At 33.9% G+C, this 9,222-nt stretch overlaps 1 protein-coding gene across 1 annotated transcript in view; it reads right to left on the bottom strand.

Moving 5' to 3' along the window:
- Positions 1-9,222, bottom strand: part of CSMD3 (CUB and Sushi multiple domains 3) — a gene marked incomplete at its 5' end in the record, with an annotated part of 1,439,134 nt that overhangs the window by 1,072,307 nt on the left and 357,605 nt on the right. The window lies entirely within an intron of this gene.

The raw sequence follows: 9,222 nt of genomic DNA, 5'->3' as shown, positions 1-9,222 counted from the left end.
ATTGCCCAACCTTCCTTCCGAGGAGTGGCTGGTGGGTTTGAACCGCAAGCTGTCTGGTTAGCAGGCAAGTGTCTTAGCCACTATGCCACCAGAGCTCCCAAGGACAACTTATTGGGAGAGATAAATATTTGTGCCAATCCTAAGAAAGTGATGCAACAGAATGTTGAATTATCAAACAATGTCATTAATATCACATTCAAGTAAAGTTTGTTGAAGATCATTGAAAACTGATTGCAGCACTATATTCACTGGGAACTTCCAGAAATTCAAGCTGGTTTCAGAAGAGGATATGGAATAAGGGATATCACTGTTGATGTCAGGTGGATCTTGGCTGAAAGGAAAGAATACCAGAAAGATGTTTACCCGTGTTTTATTGATTATGCAATGGCATTTGACTGTGTGGGTCACAACAAATTATAGATAACAAGATTGTGAAGAATGAGAATGCCAGAACATTTAATTGTGCCCATGAGGAATCTGTACATGGACCAGAGCTGTTTGAACAGAACAAGGGAAATTGTTTAAAGTCAGAAAGGGCATGCATCAAGGTTGTATTCTTTCACCATACTTATTCATTCTGTATGCTGAGCAAATAATCTGAGAATTTGGACTATATAGAAGAGTGGAGCATCAGGATTGGAGGATGATTCATTAACAACTGATGATATGAAGATGACACATTACTTGCTGAAAGTAAGATGACTTGAAGAATTTACTGATGAAGATTAAAGAATACAGGTTTTAGTATGGATTACATCTCAACATAAAGAAAATTAAGGTCCTCAAAAATAAGCAGCATCATGATAAAGTGAGAAAAGATTGAAGTTGTCAAAGATTTCATATTACTTGTTTCTACGATCAACAACAATGGAAGCAGCAGTCAAGAAATCAGATGATGTATTGCACTGGGCAAATCTACTGCAAAACACCTCTTTAAAGTGATGAAAAGCCAAGATGTCTCTTTGATGACTAAGGTGTATCTAAGCCAACCCATGCTATATTCAATCACTTCATATGCATGTGAAGGCTGGAAAATGAATAAGGAAGATCAAAGAAGAGTTGATTACTTTGAGTTGCGGTATTGGCAAAAATACTGAAAATACCACGGACTGCCAGAAGAATGAACAAATCTGTCCTGGAACAAGTGCCTCCAGAATGCTCCTTGGAAGTGAGAATGGCCAAACTTCATCTCATCTACTTTGGTCATATTGTCAGAAAGGACCAGTCCCTGGAAGGGTGTCATGCTTGGTAAAATAGATGGTGAGTGAAATAGGGGGAAACCTTCAACAAGATAGATGGACATAGTGGATGCAATGATGGGCTCAAGTATTGCAAGGATTATGAGGATGGCGCAGAACCAGGCAGCCTTGTTCTGTTTTACACAGGCTCATGAATCGGAGCTGACTCCACAGCACCTAACAAGAACATTATGAGAAGCCTAACAAGCTGAACAATTAAATTTCAGTTTTATGCTTACCAAACAGCCTAATTCGAAACGGTGAAAAATAAAAGAAATATAAATGCACATATCCCATGTTGACAGTCAGGGTAAGCATCCTAAAAATTTTGAATAAATGTTATTTATTTATTATATATATATAATTCCTGTTTGTTATCAGGAATTTTATATATGTGGCTTAAGACTCTTACAAAATAGAGAAATAAATTATGGCTTAATGGTGTGCATTTAGTTCTATCAATCATATAAATCTGGGCAAGTATTACATGTACTTTAACTGGTCTAACCAAGTGGTACAGGGCCCAAAACTGATGCAGTAAATCCAGTTAATTGCATGCATAATGTTGTTGCAGAATACTACCATGATTTTATTTGAAACAAGGTTTGTATCTTATAAAGCTATCCAGTGTGCTGAGGAGGAAAAATAGACTTCTTAAGAAAATAAGGCAGAACTGGAATAGTGGCCAATTGAGGATCATGCAGTCTAACAGAGTTTGATGAACTACAATTTTTACTGACAGAAGAAAATTGAGTGAAATGAATACATAAATAAGCCTCATCTATAGATACTTCTCTTTAGAGTCCAGAATAACTTATATTTTTTTCCTAGTTCTATTAAAGTTTGTTTATTTATTTGTTTGTTTAAAAGTGGTGTTTTAGGACATTAAGCAATTATTTTTGAAAGGATCCTCTGGATTTTATTTTAGAAAAAGATGATTAGACTTTAATATATATCTTTTCCTTTAAAGCTTTTTTCCACACCGATGATTGTATTTATTCTTGTCAATGATTTTACATGTCGAGTTGAATCAGTGGATGTATATAATATCCTTATGATACAATATTAAGATGACAGCAAAGAAAGAAAATTCTAAGATGGATTTGAAAGAATTTGTTTCATCCTGAGTCTACTTTCATTTTGCACTATCCATAATAAACTAAAGTCACATGAATAAGTAATTAAATCAAGCTGGATTAATGACTTTCAAACTCTTAAGTGTGAAGATTTTTTCTATCTAATTTTTAAAATTAGACTCATACACAGTTTAGTGCTTTAGCGATCTCTGATATAAGTCCTCATGCCTTATGACAAAGAGTTGGGAGCCCATATCCCAGGCATCCAGGATACTGAGTTGCAGTCTTTGATTTTCTCTCTTGTAATAAAAGGAATTTCTTGGGCTTCTAATATGTGACTCAGTTGTGGTACCATTAATAATGATCCATCCACTGCTCAGTACAGAATTGGTTTAAGCATAATGTTGATTAATCAACTGACAAAACTGCTTATTTTTAAGAACAGGAAACATGCAAACAGATACCACACACAACAAAAGCAGATCAATAAATGTGGAGATCTCTGAAATAAAAGGGCAAGCTACAACCCACGGTACATCTACATGTTATGGTTTATGTTGACATTTTCAATCACAGAAAGATTTTTAAATGAGCAAGATTTGACTGTGGTTCAGGTGTTAAAAAATATGCTCAGGAAAAAATGTAAAATATTAAAGAAAGCAATTGGCATGTTTATTTCCCATTTATTATTCATATCACTTGTGATTGCTGAGAATGTTGTCAGGGATTATGGTGGATGATTCAGAAAGAATCACACCATTTCACATTGTAGAGTGCTTCCTATGAGGCCCTGCATCACACATGTCTCACCATCTTACAAACGACGCTAAATGCCCAAACAGATATTCTCATGAGATTATTAAAAAAGAAAAAAAAAAAAAGTAGATAGAATCTGTTATCTCTGAAGGAAATATAACAACAACAAGCTTTCATTAAGGAAATTGCCCTTTTTAATATGAATAAAAACAATTAAATAGATTTTTGAAGTGTAATATTTCTAAAGTGAAAAACACATGTTTACATTTTAGAAGGCATTTATCTGTGTAATAATGTACATATGGGACTTGCAATAATTTCATGGAATCTAAAACATACGCATATGATTCATGAAAGGCAAACTGATAATAAAATAATGAAAATAAGAAATCCTGATTACTCTGTCAATTTTTAACCCCCTAAAATTTAAGATGTGCAGAAATATTGTTTGGAACATATTGGTATTCTACCCTGCCCAGTCAGTTACCTACAGAAATAAATTATATATGGTTGGTGATCAGATTTATAAGCTTGCCAGCAAAGTTCAGAGGTAATGTATCAGAAACACAAAGACTGCCATGGCTTAAATAAGAAAATGGCATTCAAGAATTAGCCAACACTTGTAGCGACATAAGCAAACACATGTCAAAGCTACAATAAGTTCACAGAAAGCTTCACAGAGAACTGATAAAAATTAAGGAAAAAAAAATTAAAAAAATATTTGTATATATTATGTAGTCATTTTAACTTTATAATTCAAGAGAGAATATTTAGGGTCATGTTGTGTGCAAGTTCTAACTGTTCTACAAATACTGTTATGTAAGGGGGAATTCAATCTAAATGAATATGCATGAGGAGGTCACTGTAAATACAAAATATGAAGCATATGAACCAATCTATTTAACATCTCATAGATACAAAAATATTTTTATAGATATAGTTGCATGATAATCTATTATTTCAACTATCAGTAGGCCCTGACTAATGACGTTTTCAAGTTATAATGAAGGGCACTTATTACATCTGTTTTTTGCTTTTTTGTGTATCTTATTGTTAGTTCTATGTACCACATACAATGTTGCAACACATAATTTACTGATGTTATAACTCTTATGCCAACTCCCAAATACAAACAAAGACAGGATTTATAAAGTCCATAATGAAAACTAAAAAAAAAAAAAAAAAAGAAAGAAAGAAAGAAAAAGAATTATTCATTTACATCAGAACTAATTTAGGACAGAGTCGTTGGGACTGAACTCTGTTATATTCTCATTTTTAGTAATTGAAATTCTCTTAAAAAATTGAAGCTTCTGTATCTAACAACAGTGAGATAATATTTGTGGGAGAGAGGAGGTAAAGAAGGAAGAGTTGTAAATTGGGATTATTTCCAAATTGCCTTCATCCAATATCAGTTAAACAATTTAATGAAAAGTTAACATTCAGAGTCCAATAAATTCTCTATCAATTATTCCACAACATATGAAAATGTAGTAATTCTTTTGAAGTTTATGCTTTGCAAAGCAAATGCTGCATTTCTTTCTTCTATTAAAAAAATATGCGTTAGGCTAGAAGGCTATTGTAAGATTCATTTCCTTCCACATACTGCTTCTAGTCAGAACAGCCTATAGGTTGGATAGACAAATTATTGTCCATTCTATTTATAAGTTACAAATAAAGTAATTTTCTAATCAAACTTGCTGAGGCCTCCACAATTAATATTTTGGGTATTTTTAAAAGTATACACACATTTCATACATTTCCATTATGTCAAAAACTTAATGCTTTCCCTAGACAGATTATATAATTTTTCATGTTAAACAAATGAATTAAATAAGTTTTTTTTCCTTCTATCTCTATTTGCCAACTTTTAAATGCTACAGCTCATTTATATCTTTTTCAATTACTCAACTTTGTGCAAAAATAAAAAGTTTATATGCAGAATTTATTATCAGATTCTTATTGTCATATATATACACACATACTTTAAGGTCTCATATATTAACTTCAGAGAAAAATTCTGTATTTATGAAAAAGACACTACTGACCACTTTGGCCACTCATCTGTATTATAATTTCCTGCAGTTCAGGTCTTCATTTGAAATTCTTCACAGTGCTTATAATACCAGCACCTAGCAGGTGCTCAGTAAATATGTGTTGAACTGCATTAAATGTCAAAATCTAACCTTCAAGAAAAAGCCATCACTTTTTCCCATCAAGGAAAAGAGCAAATGTGACAAGATGTTATGTCAATAACATACTGTGGGAGGACTTTAAGGACTTTGCTTTGAACTTACCTTTACTTTTCACATTATAATGAGTCTGGAGATCTATTTCTGGTACCTTGTCAAAGTGTCTTTGGTTATCTATTTGTAGGGTAGGATATTCTAGCTTTAAAATGCAAATACCCTGCATTGTCATGATTGCAAAGGGGAATTTTGGAAACATTTACCAACATTTTCTTGGAAAAGATTATTAATAAACTCACATTTCAGCAAAATTTATATGAAAATATTATTTCACAAGATTCATTCTTACTGTAATTATATAAACTATTTTATTTAAATCAAATTATTTATACACTTTATTGAGATATCCTCCATTTTCATAAATGTAGTAAAATTTTAGTAATACTAATTTCATAGTAATTATACAAGTAATAATAAATAGCCAAGTAGTTCTTTAAAAAAATATTATTTGTGAATTCTAAAGAAATGACTTTGTCCATAACAGATGGATCTTTTTCCCTCTGTGAATCTTCACTTCCTTCTAAACCTGTCCAGAAGAGGACTGTAAAAATATTGTAGGTGCTTAAATTAGAGATAGCATTTTTTAGTAGAATAAGTGAATTAGATTTTCCTCCATCTTAATACTTCAATCTTAAAATCTAGTGTTTTCTTATGCATTCAAAAAAAAAGGAAATAGAGACATATGTAAATAAAAGTTACATTCAGTAGGATTTGAATTCAATTTTTAAAATTCAGTTAATTTGCTTACTGTGTCATAGAAAAAACAAAGATTTTATTAATTAAGATTACAGAATTTCACTCACTGCCATCAAGTTGATTTAGACTCATAGTGACCCCTCTTTGGGTTTCCAAGGTGGTATCCTTACAGAAGTAAATTGCCTAGTCTTCCTTCTGATGAGTAGCTGGCGGGTTTGAATTGCCAGCCTTCTGGTTGGCAGTCAAATGCCTTAGGCACTATGCTAGCAGAACTCTTTACAGCATTCTAGCCACCAATATTGTTGACAAACACTTGTGTTACTACATAATTAAACTAGATATTAGAACATGCGGTCTTGAGTATAAAATATAGTTGAATATGGGTATATGGCAACACTTGTTTCTCAGTTTGTCATACTGTGGTGGCTTGCCAGTTTCTGTGAGACTGGAGACTGCCACTGGCATTTCAAATTCTAGCAGGGTCACCTTTGGTGGACAGATTTTAGCAGAGCTTCAAGACTAAGACAGACTCAGAAGAAGGAATGGACCATCCACTTCGCAAAGTAATGGCCAGTGAAAACCTTATGAATAGCAGAGTAAAACACTATCTGATATGTTCCTGGAAAACTTTATGAATAGCCCTGAAATATTGTCTGGTATAGTGCCAGAAGATGAACCTCAAGACAGAAGTCACTCAAAATATCACTGGGGAAGAACTGCCTCCTCAGAGTAGAGCCGACCTTAATGATGTGGATGGAGTAAATCTTTTGGGACCTCCATTTGATGATATGGCATGACTCAAAATGGGAAGAAACAGCAGCAAACAGACAGATTGAAGAGGAATGGTATGGCATTCATCATCACAAAGAATGTTTCAAAATCTATTCTGAAGTACAATGCTGTCAGTGATAGAATAATATGCATATGCCCACAAGGAAGACCAGTTAACCTGACTATTATTCAAATATACGCAGCAACCACCAAACTCAAAGACTAGTAAATTGAAGATATTTACCAACTTCTGCAGTCTGAAATTGACCAAACATGCAGGCAAGATGCATTCACTATTACTGGTGATTGGAATGCGAAAATTGGAAACAAAGAACAATCACTGGTAGCTAGAAAATATAGTCTTGGTGATAGAAATGACACCTGAGATGGCATGATAGAATTTTGCAAGACTAACAACTTATTCATTGCAAATCCTTTTATTCAACAACAGAAATAGTGGATATACACGTGGACCTCACCAAATGGAAAACACAGGAATCAGGTCAACTACATCTGTGGAAAGAAGCCATGGAGAATCTCAACATGATCAGCCAAAACAAAGCCAGGAGCTGATGGTGGAACAAACCATCAACTGCTCATATGCAAGTTCAAACTGAAGCTGAGGAAAATCAAAACAAGTCCCTAAGAGTCAAAATATGACCTTGATTATATCCCACGTAAATTTAGAGACCATCTGAAGAATAATTTTGATGCATTGAAAAGTAATGAATGAAAACCAGATGAATTGTGGGATGACATCAAGAACATCATACATGAAGAAAGCAAAAGGTCATTAAAAAGACAAGAAAGGAAGAAAATACCAAAATAGATGTCAGAAGAGACTCTGAAACTTGCTCTTGAATAGAGAGTAGCTAAAGAAAATGGAAGAAAAGACAAGGTAAAAGAGCTGAACAGAAAATTTCAAAGAGCAGCTCGAGGAGATGAAGTCAATTATTATAATGAAATGTACAAAGATCTGGAGTTTGAAAACCAAAAAGGAAGAACTTGCTTAGCATTTCTCAAGCTGAAAGAAACTGAAGAGGAAACTTAAGCCTTGAGTGGCACTACTGAAAGATTCAATGGCCAAAATATGGAATGATGCAGGAAGCATCAAAAGAAGATGGAAGTAATAAACAGAGTCATTGAATCAAGAATTGATTGATGTTCATCTATTTTAGGAGGTGGTATATGATCAAGAACCAATGTTATTGAGGAAGAAGTTGATGCTGCACTGAAGGAATTAGTGAAAAACAAGGCTCCAGGAATTGACAGAATACTCATTGTGCTATTTCAACAAACAGATGCTACACTGGAGGCACTTACTCATCCATGCCAAGAAATTTGGAAGACATCTACCAGACCAATTGACTTGAAGAGATCCATATTTATACCTATTCCAAAGAAAAATAATCAAACAGAATGTGGAGATTATCGAACAATATCATTTTTCACAAGTAATATTTTGCTGAAAATAATTCAAAAATGGTTGCAGCAATATATTGACAGAGAACTTCCAGAAATGCAGGCTAGATTCAGAAGAGAATGTGGGATGAGGGATATCATTGCTGATGTCAGATGGATCTTGACTGAAAGCAAAGGGTAGCAGAAAGATATTTACTTGTGTTGTATTGACCATGCAAAAGCATTTGACTGGTGGTTCATAACAAATTATGTATAACACTGAGAAGAATATGAATTCCAGAACACTTGATTATGTTCGTGAGGAACTTGTACATAGATCAGGATACTGTTGTTCGAACAGAACAAGGGGATGCTGCATGGTTTAAAATCAGGAAGGGAGTGTGTCAGGGTTGTATCCTTTCACCATACTTATTCAACCTGTACGATGAGCAAATATTCCAAGGAGCTAGACTATATGAATAGGAACACTATATCAGGATTGGAGGAAGACTCATTAGCAACGTGTGACATGCAAAAGACACAACATTACATGCTGAAAGTGAAGATGACTTGAAACACTTGCTGAAAAAGATTAAAGACTACAGTCTGCAGTATGGGTTACATTTCAATTTAAAGAAAACAAAAATACTCATAACTAGACCAATAAGCAGCATCATGATGAATGGAGAAAAGATTGCAGTTATCAAAGATTTCATATTATTTGGTTCTACAATCAAAACCAGTGGAAGCAGTGGTCAAAATATCAGAAAACACATTGCACTGTGCAAATCTGCTGGAAAAAAAAAAAAAAAAAGCCTCTTGAAAGTGCTAAAGAACAAAGGTGTCTCTTTGAAGACTAAGGTGCGCCTAACCCAAGCCATGGTAATTTCAATACCCTCATAGGTATGTGAAAGCTGGACAATGAATAGGAAAGAACGAAGAAGAGTTGATGCTTTTGAGCTGTAGTGCTGGTGAAGAATAATGAACGTACCATGGCCTGCCAGAGAAATAACAAATCTGTCCTGGAAGAAGTGCAGT

This window comes from Orycteropus afer, unplaced genomic scaffold (assembly GCF_000298275.1).
Source record: "Orycteropus afer afer isolate SDZICR_OR568_19922 unplaced genomic scaffold, OryAfe1.0 scaffold00530, whole genome shotgun sequence".
In the NCBI taxonomy this organism is placed as follows: Eukaryota; Metazoa; Chordata; class Mammalia; order Tubulidentata; family Orycteropodidae; genus Orycteropus; species Orycteropus afer.
The sequence above is the reverse complement of the archived record's forward strand: the minus strand, read 5'-3'. Positions and strand labels throughout refer to the sequence as shown.